Source organism: Salvelinus namaycush, chromosome 21, assembly GCF_016432855.1.
Source record: "Salvelinus namaycush isolate Seneca chromosome 21, SaNama_1.0, whole genome shotgun sequence".
NCBI classification, from domain to species: domain Eukaryota; kingdom Metazoa; phylum Chordata; class Actinopteri; order Salmoniformes; family Salmonidae; genus Salvelinus; species Salvelinus namaycush.
This window is the reverse complement of record NC_052327.1, coordinates 22981040-22999924: the sequence shown is the minus strand read 5'-3', so window position 1 is coordinate 22999924 and position 18885 is coordinate 22981040.

Genomic DNA, 18885 nt, shown 5'->3' with positions numbered 1-18885 from the left:
ATCACTCCAGTATTAATGCTACATTTGTATTATTTTCACCTCCATGGCCTATTTATTGCCTACCTCCCTACTCTTCTACATTTACACACACTGTACATAGATCTTTCTATTTTTCTTTTCTTTTGTGTTATTGACTGTACGTTTGTTCATGTGTAACTCTGTGTTGTTGTTTTTGTTGCACTGCTATGCTTTATCTTGGCCAGGTCGCAGTTGTAAATGAGAACTTGTTCTCAACTGGCCTACCTAGTTAAATAAAGGTTAAATAAATAAATACAAATAAATTAAACTTGGCTGCTTAAAAGCTGCTTGTTGAATGGTTAAACTGTCCCATTTTCCTTCCACCACTTAAAAAATACCACCACGGCCACACCTGTGTCCCCCCTCCCCATGCACCAACTGTAGCGGGCAAAACATGTCTCTGTATCAGAACAGTGGACTTTATGGCAACTATACCACCATATGGTCAAGCAAACCACCAAACTACCATTTTTTACAGCAGTGTTAGTCACTGCTGAGTTAGACAGAAACTGCTAATTTGACTTTTAGATGACCTCTTCTCTTACAAACTGTCCAGCCTAAGCACCACTTGTCAGTTTCCAAGAAATTGGCAGTACTTCTTTAACTGCTGGGGTAAATTGAATGGGAGAGTGCATTCAGCTGCCAATATGACAGTGATTCAGAACAACGAGCTAGCTTAGTCCTCATATGTATCCAATCTTCTGGGATGTGCTTTTTACTGCACATCTTGTCTCGAAATGACTCCTCTCATTGACTCACAGATTCAACATGAAGGCCACCCACTTCATTTTCTTAACTGTTTCATTCAATTTATATATCATTTTCTGAACAAACACAGGAGATACATTTATTACACATACATAAGAAATCTATAGTCAATACAGAAATGAGAAAAAAATATCAAGGATATGGGGTGTTACGAGATGTCCCCAAGCCAATAGACGGCGCTGCCGTTATGTGTATCTGAGTGTGATACTATGTAGTACTAGCGAGCCAATTTAGGCATTACTTACTATGCACTGAATGGAGCTGTATGCATGCTACCGAGTGATGCTTAAGTAATGACTTTCTAATCTACATTACCTTGGTCTTGTATAGAACAAACAGCACACAAAACATGGGGGAACATCTCTCCATCTCCACTTAGAGAAGGCTACAGTAGGCTACAGATTGATGTCGGTTGATGATGGCGAAGGCTGGAGAGCACACTGGGAATTGTGTTCCAGCCAGACCTCTCAGAGCCCAGAGAGAGAGCCTAGCAGTATGGTTAATAGTGATAATTTTCCAATCAAAGGGTTCATAGTAGGGGAGACCGGGGTTGGTTGTCTCATGGGTAGTTTGTTACAGTGCTAATTACTACCAATCTAAACAGCGCTGTGTAATAATTTTAAGGTTAAAATGTGTGAATTCTTTGAAATAATTATATTTCTTTCATCACATTCCCAGTGGGTCAGAAGTTTACATACACTCAATTAGTATTTGGTAGTATTGCCTTTAAATTGTTGAACTTGGGTCAAACGTTTCAAGTAGCCTTCCACAAGCTTCCCACAATAAGTTGGGTGAATGTTGGCCCATTCCTCCTGACAGAGCTGGTGTAACTGAGTCAGGTTTGTAGGCCTCCTTGCTCGCACATGCTTTTTCAGTTCTGCCCACACATTTTCTATAGGATAGATGGCCACTCCAATACCTTGACTTTGTTGTCCTTTTTGCCACAACTTTGAAAGTATTCTTGGGGTCATTGTCCATTTGGAAGAACCATTTGCGACCAAGCTTTAACTTCCTGACTGATGTTGCTTCAAACGATCCACATAATATTCCTACCTCATGATGCTATCTATTTTGTGAAGTGCACCAGTCCCTCTTGCAACAAAGCACCCCCACAACATGATGCTGCCAACCTCCGTGCTTCACGGTTGGGACGGTGTTCTTCGGCTTGCAAGCATCCCCCTTTTTTCTCCAAACATAATGATGGTCATTATTGCCAAACAGTTCTATTTTTGTTTCATCAGACCAGAGGACATTTCTCCAAAAAGTACGATCTTTGTCCCCATGTGCAGTTGCAAACCGTAGTCTGGCTTTTTTATGGCGGTTTTGGAGCAGTGGCTTCTTCCTTGCTGAGCGGCCTTTCCGGTTATGTCGATATAGGACTCATTTTACTGTGAATATAGGTACTTTTGTACCTGTTTCCTACAGCATCTTCACAAGGTCCTTTGCTGTTGTTCTGGGATTGATGTGCACTTTTCCCACCAAAGTATGTTCATCTCTAGGAGACAGAACGTGTCTCCTTCCTGAGCGGTATGACGTCCTCGTGGTCCCATGGTGTTTATACTTGCATACTATTGTTTGTACAGATGAACGTGGTACCTTCAGGAGTTTGGAAATTGCTCCCAAGGATGAACCAGACTTGTTGAGGTCTACAATTTCTTTTCTGAGGTCTTGGCTGATTTCATTTGATTTTCCCAGTATGTCAAGCAAAGAGGCACTGAGTTTGAAGGTAGGCCTTGAAATACATGCAGAGGTACACCTCCAATTGACTCAAATGATGTCAATTATCAGAAGCTTCTAAAGCCATGACATCATTTCCCAAGCTGTTTAAAGGCACAGTCAACTTAGTGTATGTAAACTTCTGACCCACTGGAATTGTGATACAGTGAATTAAAAGTGAGATAATCTGCCTGTAAACAATTGTTGGAAAAATTACTTGTGTCATGCACAAAGTAGATGTCCTAACCTACTTGCCAAAACTATAGTTTGTTAACAAGAAATTTGTGGCGTGGTTGAAAAACTAGTTTTAATGACTCCAACCTAAGCGGATGTAAACTTCTGACTTCTGACCCACTGGGAATGTGATGTGAAATAAATGCTGAAATAAATCACTCTACGATTATTCTGACATTTCACATTCTTAAAATAAAGTGGTAGTCGTAACTGACTTAAGACAGGGAATTTTTACTAGGATTAAATGTCAGGAATAGTGAAAAACTGACTTTAAACGTATTTGGCTAAGGTGTATGTAAACTTCCGACTTCAACTGTACATATGAGATGAGTAATGACAGATATGTAAACATTATTAAAGTGACTAGTGTTCCATTCCTTAAAGTGGCCAGTGATTTTTACTCTATGGATATAGGCAGCAGCCTCTAATGTGCCACTGATGGCCTTGATATAGAAGCTGTTTTTTAGTCTCTCAGTCCCAGCTTTGATGCATCTGTACTGACCTCTCCTTCTGGATGATAGCAGGGTGAACAGGCAGTGGCTCGGGTGCTTGATGTCCTTGATGATCTTTTTGGCCTTCCTGTGATATCAGGTGCTGTAGGTGTCCTGCAAGGTGGGTAGTTTGACCCCGGTAATGCGTTGGGCAGACTGCACCACCCTCTGGAGAGCCTTGCGGTTCCAGGCAACTTGATTGCGAGCGGTACAGTTCCGTACCAGGCGATGATACAGCCTGACAGGATGCACCACCCTCTGGAGAGCCTTGCGGTTGTGGGCGGTACAGTTGTCGTACCAGGCGATGATACAGCCCGACAGGATGCTTTCAATTGTGATTCTGTAAAAGTTTGTGAAGGTTATAGGTGACAAGCCAAATTTCTTTGGCCTCCTGAGGTTGAAGAGGCTCTGTTGAGGTTGAAGAGGCTCTGTTGAGCCTTCTTCACCACACTGTCTGTGTGGGTGGTTCATTTCAGTTTGTCAGTGATGTGTACACCAAGTAACTTGAAGCTTTCCACCTTCTCCACTGTGGTCCTGTCGATGTAGATAGGGTGGTGGACCCTCTGCTGTTTCCTGAAGTCCACGATCAGTTAGCCATTCTCTGGCGACGACCCATTTTTAATTACTCCATCATTTGAGAGGCGCATCCATGGAGCATAATGAGGTCTTGCTTAACGAGGCCTTGCCAAATGAGCCGTTCACTTTATTCCCCTGCCCTGTGATCATTGTCTGATCTCTGGGTGGGTAGGGTACACTGTTGCACTGATCCCCTGAGCTCACCTCCCTTCTCTGCTCCAGTCTCAGCAATCCACAGGATTCACTGCTATTACTCTGCTTACTTCACAACTGTACTCTGCTGTGAATGCCAATTGCTAACACAAACCCGCGATACGAATAAGCCTTGTTTTCATGTTTCAATGTGCTACACAAATATGCACGCTCACTCCCTCTCACACACACACAGGCACACACAGATGAAAAGACAGACTCCTATTCCCTAGTTGGGTGTATTTTATTCTAAGGAGCTACATACTCCCTAAAGAGCTTTCACAATACACACACACACTCCACTACCAACACATTTTACCTTCATAAAAGCACACAAGTCACAATGTAAGTCCTCGGTCATCCCCTCCCCTGTTGGTCTGGGCTAGAGCTATATCAGTCTGCAATTCTATTTCATTATGCATGCATGTTCCCTCAGCATTCCACCAGCACTCTTTCATTACATGTGTGGAAAACCTCTCGAATACCATGCTATCATTCATTAGGAGTGTGTCACATGTCACATGGGCCAAGAGGGCCATAGCATGTCCAAACATGCCCCTCCTCTCTGTCTGCCTGGAGGGGGGGTCAAAGATCAGTGAACACAGGTAGAAGAGCACATTATTTTTTCAGGAGACACTCTTTATTCCTCTGCCCTGTGATCTTGCTGATTTCACTCACTCCTCAACTCTCTCTCATTCGCTAGCTCTAATGACTTTCTGTTCAGGGCCAAAAATACAGTATGACGATGCACAGGGCTACACAAACAAGGAAGACTATGAATCACAGCTGCCTGGAGGGGGAGTCAAAGGTCAGTGAACACAGGTAGAAGAGCACATTTATTTGGCAGAAAACCCTCTCGCTCCTCATCACTCTCTCTCTCTCGTGCTTATTTCTCTCTCTCTCCTCATCTCTCCAATCTCTCTCTCACTCACTAGCTCTAATGACTTTCTGTTCAGGGCCAAAACGACAGTATGACACAAACAAGGAAGACTATGAATCACAGCTGTACACACATGCAAATGGACTAACTCCACCTGCACAATGTTTTTACAATATATAGAAATCTCTCTTCCTCTTGTCCTTGGAGACTAATGAAGATGTCTAGCACTGTTGAGACAGAGAAAATGATTCAAACCATAAATGCGTCACAGTGGGTTACTCACACAAGGGGGCGATGAGTTCTGTGAAGGTTACAGATATATGTGAATGTGTTCTCGGTATATTTCATTCTGTTACCCCACTCTTATTGTTTCAGGGCTGAATCTACTGAATGAACCTAAACTCAGCAAAAAAATTAACATCCCTTTTTCAGGACCCTGTCTTTCAAAGATAATTCGTAAAAATCCAAATAACTTCACAGATCTTCATTGTAAAGGGTTTTAACACTGTTTCCCATGCTTGTTCAATGAACCATAAACAATTAATGAACATGGACCTGTGGAACAGCCGTTAAGACACGAACAGCTTACAGACGGTAGGCAATTACGGTCACAGTTATGAAAACTTAGGACACTAAAGAGGCCTTTCTACTGACTCTGAAAAACACCAAAATAAAGATGCCCAGGGTTCCTGCTCATCTGTGTGAATGTGCCTTAGGGATGCTGCAAGGAGGCATGAGGACTGCAGATGTGGCCAGGTGTCACGCTCGTCGTCTAGGTGGAAATGACCGGACCAAGGTGCAGCGTGGTTAGCGTACATTTTCCTTTATTTATGTAAATGTCGCCAAAAAAACAAGAAACAAAGAAACGACTGTGAAGCTTACTAGGGCTATAGTGCCACTAACAAAGATAACTACCCACAAAATACAAAGGGAAAAAGGCTGCCAAAGTATGATTCCCAATCAGAGACAACGATAGACAGTTGTCCCTGATTGAGAACTATACCCGGCCAAAACGTAGAAACAACATAGAATGCCCACCCCAAATCACACCCTGACCTAACCAAATAGAGAAATAAAACGTCTATCTAAGGTCAGGGCATGACAGTACCCCCCCCCACCCCCCCCGAAAGGTGCAGACTCCCGGCTGCAAACCTGAACCTATAGGGGAGGGTCCGGGCGGGCATCTACCCTCGGTGACGACTCCGGCTCGGGACGTAGCCCCCGCTCCAACTCTGGCTCCCCCCACTTTGGTGGCGCCTCTGGTGCGGGGACCCTCGCCGCAGGCCCCGGACTGGGGACCCTCGCCGCAGGCCCCGGACTGGGGACCCTCGCTGGAGGCTCCGGACTGACCCGTGGAGCAGGCACAGGATGAACCGGGCTGTGGGGGAGCACTGGAGATCTGGTGCTTAGACCTTGCACCGCTCCTCTTGGCTGAATGCCCACTTTAGCCCGGCACGTACGAAGCGCAGGCATAGGACGAACCTGGGCTGTCACAGCGCACTGGAGGTCTGGAGTGTAGAGCTGGCACAAGACGTGCAGGGCTGGGGAGGCGCACAGGAGGCCAGGTGCTGGCACAGTCTTCACCAGACGGCTAGCACGCACCTCAGGACGAGTATGGAGAGCTGACTCAGCTGACATTAAACTGAGGACACGCTCCGCTCCGTAGGGCGAATAGCGAATAACACAACAGCTCTCTCCTAACTCTCTCCTCCAATCTCCCCATCAACTCCTTAACTGTCTCTGCTTCACTCCCCTCCAAGTTCACCTTCCTCTCCCCGACTGGCTCTGGTTCCAACCTCGGCTCCGCCGACCGTCCCGTGTGCCTCCCCCCCATTTTTTGGGGGGGGGGCTGCCTCTCCTGGCCACGCTGCTTGGTCCTTTGGTGGTGGGTAGGTCTGTCACGCTCGTCGTCTAGGTGGAAATGACCGGACCAAGGTGCAGCGTGGTGAGCGTACATTTTCCTTTATTTATGTAAATTTCGCCAACAAAACAAGAAACAAAGAAACGACCGTGAAGCTTACTAGGGCTATAGTGCCACTAACAAAGATAACTACCCACAAAATACAAAGGGAAAAAGGCTGCCTAAGTATGATTCCCAATCAGAGACAACGATAGACAGCTGTCCCTGATTGAGAACCATACCCGGCCAAAACATAGAAACAAACAACATAGAATGCCCACCCCAAATCACACCCTGACCTAACCAAATAGAGAAATAAAACGTCTCTCTAAGGTCAGGGCATGACACCAGGGCAATAAATTGCGATGTCCGTACTGTGAGACGCATAAGACGGCGCTATAGGGAGACAGGACGGACAGCTGATCGTCCTCGCAGTGGCAGACCACGTGTAACAACACGTGCACAGGATCTGTACATCTGAACATCACACCAGGGGGACAGGTACAGGATGGCAACAACAACTGCCAGAGTTACACCAGGAATGCACAATCCCTCCATCAGTGCTCAGACTGTCTGCAATAGGCTGAGAGAGGCTGGACTGAGGGCTTGTAGGCCTGTTGTAAGGCAGGTCCTTACCAGACATCACCGCCAACAACGTCGCCTATGGGCACAAACCCACCGTCGCTGGACCAGACAGGACTGGCAAAAAGTGCTTTTCACTGACGATTCGCGGTTTTCTCTCACCAGGGGTGATGGTCGAATTCACGTTTATCGTCGAAGGAATGAGCGTACACCGAGGCCTGTAGACTGGAGCGGGATCGATTTGGAGGTGGAGGGTCCGTCATGGTCTGGGGCGGTGTGTCACAGCATCATCGAACTGAGCTTGTTGTCATTGCAGGCAATCTCAACGCTGTGCGTTACAGGGAAGACATCCTCCTCCCTCATGTGGTACCCTTCCTGCAGGCTCACCCTGACATGACCCTCCAGCATGACAATGCCACCAGCCATACTGCTCTTTCTGTGCGTGATTTCCTGCAAGACAGGAATGTCAGTGTTCTGCCATGGACAGCAAAGAGCCCAGATCTCAATTCCATTGAGTACGTCTGGGACCTGTTGGATCGGAGGGTGACGGCTAGGGCCATTCCCCCCAGAAATATCTGGGAACTTGCAGGTGCCTTGGTGGAAGAGTGGGGTAACATCTCTCAGCAAGAACTGGCAAATCCGGTGCAGTCCATGAGGAGGAGATGCACTGCAGTACTTAATGCAGCTGGTGGCCACACCAGATACTGACTGTTACTTTTGATTTCGACCCTCCTCCCTTTGTTCAGGGACACATTCTTCAATTTCTGTTAGTCACATGTCTGTGGAACTTGTTCAGTTTATGTCTCAGTTGTTGAATCTTGTTATGTTCATCCAAATATTTACACATGTTAAGTTTGCTGAAAATCAACGCAGTTGACAGTGAGAGTATGTTTCTTTTTTTGCTGAGTATAGTTACTATTCACTTCAGTTCTAAAAAGGGCTCTACCCATCAGCTTCGCTAAGCCACACAGGAGGAGCACTTACAGGAGTGAAAAGCATCATCATTATAAATAACATCGGTCCGATTCTGACGCAAGCTTGTGTAAATTAATTGCAATTCCCTTTTACTGCACTTTTCTTTCTATGCATATTCTGACCTTGAGAATAGCATGCTATTCACCCACTATTCGTTTGAGGTGGAGCTCGAAAAAAAATGAAGGTGTGGTGGAGGTGTGTCTACAGATACGCCGTATTATGACCTTGACTTAAGTTTCTCCCACTTCCACCACCTTTACCAGCGAGGAAACCATGAATAAGGTCAAGCAAACCTTCCCGTTCCAAGTGGAAAAAGCATCTACTTCATTTTTTCCTGATAGACAGCAGCATTCTCATTGCACTGTAATTTTATAAATTGATAAGATCTATTGAGCTAGGTAAATGAGTAATCCGTTTGGAGAAGAGGATTGTAAATACACATAGCAAATGTTTTAAATTATTTTTCAATTTGACCCCTGGAGAGGAACGTGAAACCAACCATATGGAAGCAAACTGAAATCATATCAACATTGCATATATTGTGGCCCTTTATCCACAGTGAAATAGGATATAAATAGCTGTGCCATTATTCAGAATGCCAATTGTAACATTGTGTAGCCGGAGGACAGATAGTTTCCCTCCTCCTCTGTGTACATTGACTTCAATCCAAAACCTAGGAGGATCATAGTAATTATGACAACTTCCGCAGGACATCCTCCAACCTATTAGAACTCTTGCAGCATATACTGATATTTTTTCCACCTAAGCTACAGCTATCTAGCACTGCAGTGCATAAAATGTGGTGAGTAGTTGACTCAAATAGAGAGAAAGATCAGTTGAACAGTTTGGAACAAATACATTTCTTCAAAAATGAAAGAGGAGAGAGAGAGAGGTAGCAATATTTAATATTTTTTACACTTTCACTTACTTAGCTAGGGAATGCAGCTAGCTAGTTTAGCCTACTCAAACACCCAGCTCAAATAGAGGGATACTATGTTACCTAGCTGGCTATTCAACACTGGAACTCTTCCAAGTCAAGGTAAGCTTTTGGTTTTACAATTTTTTTACTACCGGGGCCGGCGGGTGTGTCTGCTAAACTGCTTGCTAACTGTACTGCTACGTTTACTAATGCTTTAGTTCTGGTAGATATGTTGACTTGACATTAGCTAATATGGTGACAACGATATAGGCTGTGTGTAGCAGTTAGCAGTTATGATATGAAAATTGGCTTGGAAATGTTTTTTCACCTGGTCACAGACAGCTAATGTGTTGTGCACTGAAGTCCAGAAGCGAAGGGAAAAGGTGAGAGGAGTGTGTGTAGATGCGAGAAGGAATTATACAGCGGTCAAAGCGATCATGCTGTTCGTTTGTGGCTGCTATGAAAGTGAACTGTGTTTGTTTGTGATTAGGGGTGTATTCATTCTGCCGATTCTATTGAAAAAGTTTCTTAAACAGAAGAAAAAATAACAAAACGGGGATAAACATACCTGAATTTGTCCAATATAAACTATTTTTTGCAACTGTTGGACTAATGATTAATCCCTAGATCAGCTAGATGCAGATAAGATTGTGCAAGGCGGTATTAAAATGTGTCAATGTCTGTCACCTTGATTATTCAAATTTCTCTCGACCTATTACCTGTTTACATTGTAAACTTTCAATCACAGGCTAGGTTGTAGCAACCTCATGATGGGTATGGGGGACATTTTTTTTACCATGTAGTAGCCTAAATCTATTGATGTTACAATGAGCTGGGTGAATGAAATATGAATGACAGTCATCCAATATGATGTAATAGAAATAAGGCCATGCTCATAAAAAAATAATCATCCTCCTTCATCTTAAATGGCATAGAACGCCAATGATCAGGAGCCACCATCAGTAATACCCACATACATTTATTTTTGCATCATTCCATTCTGTTTACTTTTCTTTCCTCTGTCACGTTCATGTAAGTTGTTCCTGAGGGTAGCTAGCATTATTGGATCATATTAGGCACATTTTGTGCAATAGTTTGGGACAAATACCCAATTTGAATCATTATGGAACTCAGACCACCGTAGCAGCTTAGACCTGGAGCCAAGCGCATGGTTCAGAACCACTGGAAGGTTGTCATACAGTTCCATGATTAGTGAGAATTAGAGTAGATTTATAGCATTATTGTTATTTTTTTCCACCTTCCAATATTTTATCGATTGAACTTGAATATGACAACTTTCAGGATGAATCAAAGCACTATTTTCTATTCATGAATATATGTTCTGCATAAAGGCTGTCCAAACCGTTTTTTTATAATTCATACATACTTTACAAGATCATAGTAAATCTACCAGTTGGTGCTGAAACAGAAACGAAGTTGAAAAAATACTGAAGCATTCTTTAATTGATTCATATAATCTGAACCCATTCTCTTGGTTTGTTCTGTTGAGTCTGTCAACAAAATTATAAGTAGACTGTGTTTAAAGGGAAGGCTTAAGATAAATGTACTGAAAACTCCATTGCATGAAAACTCCACGAAATAAATCTATTGGCCAGCAGGTAGAATGGTTTTCAACTGTTGAATGACATTTATTCAGTGCGCGCAAGGTAGCCACACCTGCAGAGTGCGTTACACGATTGAAAAAGGTAAGTCTGAATACCAAATACTGAGAAGTGCATAGGAAAGGCGTGTGTAACAATAGCATACATACCTAAATCAAGATCGGGCCCATAGTGAGAAGGCATATTGAATAATGCAAGTTTCAACCCCTTCAGCCTCCTCCTCTCCTCTGCATCCCCACCCTAACAGCAGCAATCATGATTTTCTTCTCAGTGAACCTTACGACTCCATATGTGAACCAAATGATCTCTCCTTGGCTTTTAATGTAACGTTCCACTGGTCTCATGTCTCCGTCTCTCAGTCTCTCCCCACTGGGCACACACTGGTTGAAACAACGTTGTTTCCATGTCATTTTGATTAAATTACATTGAACCAACGTGGAACAGACGTTGAATTGACGTTTGTTACCAGTGGGTCTGCTCTGCCCCCTCCAGCAACGAGGAACACGCTGTAATCTAGTCTGGTCATTACTGGGGATGCTCAGAGGTGGCACCAGAGGGTTGCTGTGTTTTTACTTTCACTATGATTGGATTGCAAGACGCTCAGTTATATAACGAGTTGTTCAATGGCCATTACAACCTTGACCTCAGAAAGGGTTTTCTTTACATCCTGACTTTAGAGATATATACACAGAACATTGTGTCCACTGTTTGTCACATGGGAGATAACAGGAGCCAAACATAGCAATAAGAGAAAGGACTTTATAGAGGCAATGTGAAAATCCTCCCATCAGACACAGGTTCATAATTTTCCTCTAGAGCTCAGTCTTTCCACTGGGCTTTCATTCGCCCTCCATCCTTTCCTGGGACTGAGAGCACAGTGGGAACATCCTTAGGAAATGATACAGTCCAGATACAGCCCATCTCTATGTGTTTAATGATGAACTATAGCTACAGGCTGAATGATGAGAAACCTCAGTTACAGCAAGAGCCAAAAGCAGAGGTAGCTAGTAGGTACATTCCTCATGAGTCATGACACCATTTCTCCACATTAACACAACATTCTGTCATGAAATGTAAAACAGATTTAGCATGATTGAGCTTGTGGGTCTATCAAACACGCAAAAGCAGATATTGACCAAATAATTTCACCTGGACTCCACTCTGACGCCTACATAACTTTGTCCCCAGGCTCAATTGTTACTGCATATAGACAGAGAGAGGGGTCCGACAGAGAGAAAGCTGGCTAGAGACGAGGAGAACTATCCATCGACAGAAACCTCCACAATGGGTGTCTAATATCTGTCATCTATCCCCAGAAGGAGGCAGTATAGAATTTATGAGTCACATAACAGACCCAACCAAGCAGTTTTTCTTTTACGTGTCCTATCTTGATGTGGAGCTAGTCAGACAGCGAGGTAAGGATGTAGAACAGGGCTGTGGGGAGGTGACATGTAAACACTGGTTGAAACACATTGAGGTGTGTACTGTGGGGTGTTCTGGGAAATAGAGGTCAGTAACCCCATCACCAAACCACTCACCCAGGATGATAAAAGCCAACAGGGAGGAGAAGAGGGCAACTGTCCTCCATTGAGTTCCAAAACACAGACACACACACAATCACCTTCCACAAACAACAACACACACACAGTAATGGACAGGTATTCACACAAACACATGCACATGTATAGACACACAAAACATTTGTTCCTGATAATGAACAATGTCATCTATCATCACCATGCAAACAAAAATAGAACAAGTCGTCCAAATGCAGAAATGACCATGGCTAAAGTCATGATAGTGTGTTAAGAACTGTCAAAGGATTGAGCACATATGTAACCATTCAGTCTAAGAGCTTGATTATAGACCAGGGCCGATTTTATTTGGCTTTTTTTTATATAACACACACAATGCATTCGGAAAGTATTCAGAGCCCTTCTGTAATGGTCGTCTTGTGGTGAATGAGTGGACCAAGGCGCAGCGGGTGATGAATACATAATGATTTTAATAATAATAACGAAGACGAAAATATACTTGAACAAACTACAAAACAATAAACGAAGTCAACAGACCTGAACAAACGAACTTACATAATAACACGAAGAACGCACGAACAGGAAACAGACTACATACACGAACAAAAACGAAACAGTCCCGTGTGGTGCGACATACATAGACACGGAAGACAATCACCCACAAACAAACAGTGAGAACAGCCTACCTTAATATGGTTCTCAATCAGAGGAAACGTCAAACACCTGCCTCTAATTGAGAACCATATCAGGCAACACATTTAACCCAACATAGAAACACATAACATAGAATGCCCACCCCAACTCACGCCCTGACCAACTAAACACATACAAAAACAATGGAAAACAGGTCAGGAACGTGACACCTTCACTTTCCCACATTCTGTTACGTTACAGCTTTATTCTAAAATTTATTAAATTTAAACATTTCCTCATCAATGTACACACAATATCCTATAATGACAAAGCAAAAACAGGTTTTCAGAATGCTTGCTAATTTAAAAAAAACAGAAATACCTTATTTATGTAAGTATTCAGACCCTTTGCTATGAGACTCGAAATTGAGCTCAGGTGCATCCTGTTTCCATTGGTCATCCTTGAGATGTTTCTACAACTTGATAGGAGTCCACCAGTGGTAAATTCAATTGATTGGACATGATTTGGAAATGCACACATCTGTTTGTATAAAAGGTACCACATTTGACATTTGGCATGTCAGAGCAAAAACCAAGTCAAGAGGTTGAAGGAATTGTTCGTAGAGCTCCGAGAAAGGATTGCGTCATGGCACAGATCTGGGGAAGGGTAACAAAAAATGTCTGCAGCATTAAAGGTCCCCAAGAACATAGTGGCCTCAATCATTCTTAAATGGAAGAAGTTTGGAACCACCAAGACTCTTCCTAGAGCTGGCCACCCGGCCAAACTCAGCAATCGGGGGAGAAGGGCCTTGGTCAGGGAGGTGACCAAGAACCCAATGATCACTCAGACAGAGCTCCAGAGTTCGTATGTGGAGATGGGGAAACCTTCCAGAAGGACAACCATCTCTGCAGTGCTCCACCAATCAGGCCTTTATGGTTCAGGGGCCAGACGGAAGCCACTCCTCAGTAAAAGGCACATGACGGTCCGCTTGGAGTTTGCCAAAAGGCACCTAAAGGACTCTCAGACCATGAGAAACAAGATTCTCTGGTTTGATGAAATCAAGATTGAACTCCTTGGCCTGAATGCCAAGCGTCACGTCTGGAGGAATCCTGGCACCATCCCTACGGTGAAGAATTGTGGTGAAGCATCATGCTGTGGGGATGTTTTTCAGCGGCAGGGACTGGGAGACTGGTCAGAGGGAAAGATGAACAGAGCAAAGTACAGAGAGATCCTTGATAAAAACCTTCACCTTCCAACAGGACAACGACCCTAAGCACACAGCCAAGACAACGCAAGAGTGGCTTCGGGACAAGTCTCTGAATGTCCTTGAGAGGCCCAGCCAGAGCCAGACTTGAACACAATCGAACATGTCTGGAGAGACCTGAAAATAGCTGTGCAGCGACGCTCCCCGTCCAACCTGACAGAGCTCGAGAGGATCTGCAGTGCAGAATGGGAGAAACTCCCCAAATACACGTGTGTCAAGCTTGTTGCGTCATACAAAAGAAGACGAGGCTGTAATCGCTGCCAAAGGTGCTTCAACAAAGTATAATAAAGGGTCTGAATACTTATGTAAATCTGATATATATTTTTTGTTTATTTTATATTTTTGCAAAAAAAATCTTAAAACCTGTTTTTGCTTTGTCATTATTGCTTTGTCTAAGAGCTTGATTATAGACCAGGGCCGATATTGTGTGTAGATGGATTAAATTATAGTTTTTTAAATCAATTTTAGAATAAGGTTGTAACGTAACAACATTTTGAAGAAGTGAAGGGGTCTGAATTACTTTCTGAAGGCACTGTATATATACCCACACACACACGCAATATTTAGAACAATGTAGAATAATAGTGAAGACATCAAAACTATGAAATAACACATATGTAATCATGTAGTAACCAAATTAACAGGTGTGACTTGTTAAAAGTTCATTTGTGGAATTCTTCCCTTCTTAATGCTTTTGAGCCAATCAATTGTGTTGTGACAAGGTAGGGCTGGTATACAGAAGATAGCCCTATTTGGTAAAAGACCAAATCCATATTATGGCAAAAACAGCTCAAATAAGCAGAGAAACGACAGTCCATCATTACTTTAAGACATGAAGGTCAGTCAATCCAGAAAATGTCAAGAACTTTGAAAGTTTATTCAAACGCAGTCACAAAAACCATCAAGCGCGATGATGAAACTGTCTCTCATGAGGACCGCCACAGGAAAGTAAGACCCAGAGTTACCTCTGCTGCAGAGGATAAGTTCATTAGAGTTAACTGCCCTTCAGATTGCAGCCCAAATAAATGCTTCAGAGTTCAAGTAACAGACACATCTCAACATCAACTTTTCAGAAGAAACTGTATGAATCAGGCCTTCATGGTCAAATTTCTGCAAAGAAACCACTACTAAAGGACACCAATAATAAGAAGAGACTTGCTTGAGCCAAGAAATACAAGCAATGGACATTAGACCGGTGGAAATCTGTCCTTTGGTCTAATGAGTCCAAACTTGAGATTTTTGGTTCCAACAACCGTGTCTTTGTGAGACGCAGAGTAGGTGAACGGATCATCTCTGCATGTGTGGTTCCCACCGTGAATCATAGAGGAGGAGGCGTGATGGTGTGGGGGTGCTTTGCTGGTGACACTGTCAGTGATTTATTTAGTATTCAAGGCACACTTAACCAGCATGGCTACTACATTATTCTTCAGCGATATGCATTCCCATCATGTTTTTCAACAGGACAATGATCCAACACACCCCCAGGCTCTGTAAGGGCTATTTGACCACGAAGGAGAGTGATGGAGTGCTGCATTAGATGACCTGGCCTCCAAAATCACCCGACCTCAACCCAATTGAGATGATTTGGGATGAGATGGACTGTAAAGTGAAGGAGAAGCAGCCAACAAGTGCTCAGCATATGTGGGAACTACTTCAAGACTGTTGGAAAAGCATTCCAGGTGGTTGAGAGAACGCCAAGAGTGCGCAAAGCTGTTATCAAGGCAAAGGGTGGCTACTTTGAAGAATCTAAAATCTTATTCTACAATGTAGAAAATAGTAAAAATAAAGAAAAACCCTGTAATAAGTAGTTGTGTCCAAACTTCCAAACGAACTTTTAACTGGTACTACTGTATATGTTCCGGCCCCTGACCATCCACTCAAGAACAAAATCAGCCACAAGCTGAATCTAGTTGGGGATCCTAGTTATAGACCATTTCAGAGAAATAGAACCACTTGATGCTCTGCTTGATAGCAATACAATTGCTTTGATGTGCTGTGATAAGTACTTTTTTCTTCCCTCCATGCTATTATGATAATACAGGCACTGAATGTAGAATTTGGCTTTAAAAAGTCATTAAGACAGCATTGAATTTACACAAAGAGTACCACTCATCTAATAACAATGGTTTATTCATGCTGCTAACAATTGAATTGCATAATCTATACATCTGATTTGACTATGTTTAGAAAAAAATTGTCCATCTTGATGCTTTGGAGCTTGTTGATTGGCTATAAATACTGACTGTAGTACTCCCGAGTCCTGACCATAGGAATCGACAAGCTCTCTGAAAAATTATATAGATACCGCTCAGGATGTTAATATAATTTTTTCCCTAATTAGCTACGCTAAGCAGTGGTCAACACAATTCAAACTTTCTGTATTATGGGAAATTATGAGGTAACTGAAATGAAAGAATTCAGTATGTCCACAACATCCATCATATTGGTTATAAAATAAGAAGTATAGGACTGACTGTACTGTTAGTACTAAATCAGCATAGGCTTGAGACTTTGGGGTTAATGCTTTTCTTTAACAGGAAATATTTATAAAAAGCATGTCGGCACTGTGGAGATGACTCGTTCAGTTCTCTTACGTATGGAGGCTCACACATTCACTGAAATAAGTTCTACGAAAAGAGAAATGATGTGTGACCTGAAATCTATTGTGGCAAGCATAATAAAAGCCAAGAGAGATAGAATTAGGAGAAGAGGTAAAATGGCAGGTCTAGTATGTGGGTGGACCAGGTCAATCGAATGTGAAAGAAGATAGACGTTTGACACTCTTTAATGTCTCTCAGGACGTTTATTTCCCATGCATAGTTTGGACAAGTGTGTAGTGGAATTTGAGATTGAAATTTAAAAAAGAAAAGATCTGACATTCATTATTACTTTTCCATTAGTAATCATTCACAAAATGTTTTCAATTAATGTGAAAAGGTTGAAATTGATCAGCAACTCTTTCAAGGGATGAGTTTGGACGAGGAAAAGTGCTGTAAAAACAAATACATTACAAAAAAGCCTCTAAAACTAAAACATTCAGCACATTTGTACAACACAGTGCAATATAATGGGGAAATTCGAAATGGTTCTCAGCACTGAGATCCTCGATTTGTCACTTGTTGAAAATGCTAATCTCTTTGAGAAAAGAGAAATCAATGCAATTGTAAACATTATTGAGTAAGATATGACTGATACAGCACTGTTCAAAACCACAACAGAGCAAAAATCCTCAACTTTTCACTGACATTTTGCTTTCCAGTTTTTAGAGCAGAGAAACATCTGCCTGTGTAAGACAGAGAAGAGAAGAGAACAGCACAAGTAACAAACCGATCCATGTAGATCATCATGAGAGGTAAGGATAGTGGAGCACAGGACCAGCTAACTCAACTCTACGGTAAGGCTGTGCCAGTGTAGCCAGTTCTGACTGAGGAAAGATTGCATTTCGCAGGTCTATTCAACAACACTCCGTAAACCAGGGTTGTACAGTTGAAGTCGGAAGTTTACATACACCTTAGCCAAATACATTTAAACTCCCTGTCTTAGGTCAGTTAGGATCACCACTATATTTTAAGAATGCAAAATGTCAGAATAATAGTAGAGAGAATGATTTATTTCAGCTTCTATTTCTTTCATCACATTCCCAGTGGGACAGAAGTTTACATACACTCAATTAGTATTTGGTAGCATTGCCTTTAAATTGTTTATCTTGGGTCAAACGTTTTGGGTAGACTTCCACAAGCTTCCCACAATAAGTTGGGTGAATTCTGGCCCATTCCTCCTGACAGAGCTTGTGTAACTGAGTCAGGTTTGTAGGCCTCCTTGCTCGCACACGCTTTTTCAGTTCTGCTCACAAATGTTCCATAGGATTGAGGTCAGGGCTTTGTGAAGGCCACTCCAATACCTTGACTTTGTTGTCCTTTTTGCCACAACTTTGGAAGTATGCTTGGGGTCATTGTCCATTTGTAAGACCCATTTGCGACCAAGCTTTAACTTCCTGACTGATGTCTTGAGATGTTGCTTCAATATATATATCTACATAGTTTTCCTGCCTCATGATGCCATCTATTTTGTTAAGTGCACCAGTCCCTCCTGCAGCAAAGCACCCCCACAACATGATGCTGCCACCCCCGTGCTTCACGGTTGGGATGGTGTTCTTCGGCTTGCAAGCATCCCCCTTTTTCCTCCAAACATTTTTGTTTCATCAGACCAGAGGACATTTCTCCAAAATGTACAATCTTTGTCCCCATGTGCAGTTGCAAACCGTAGTCTGGCTTTTTTATGGCGGTTTTGGAGCAGTGGCTTCTTAATGCTGAGCGGCCTTTCAGGTTAGGACTCGTTTTACTGTGGATATAGATACTTTTGTACCCGTTTCCTCCAGCATCTTCACAAGGTCCTTTGCAGTTGTTCTGAGATTGATGTGCACTTTTCCCACCAAAGTATGTTCATCTCTAGGAGACAAAACGCGTCTCCTTCCTGAGCGGTATGATGGCTGCGTGGTCCCATGGTGTTTATACTTGCGTACTATTGTTTGTACAGATGAGCGTGGTACCTTCAGGCGTTTGGAAATTGCTCCCAAGGAT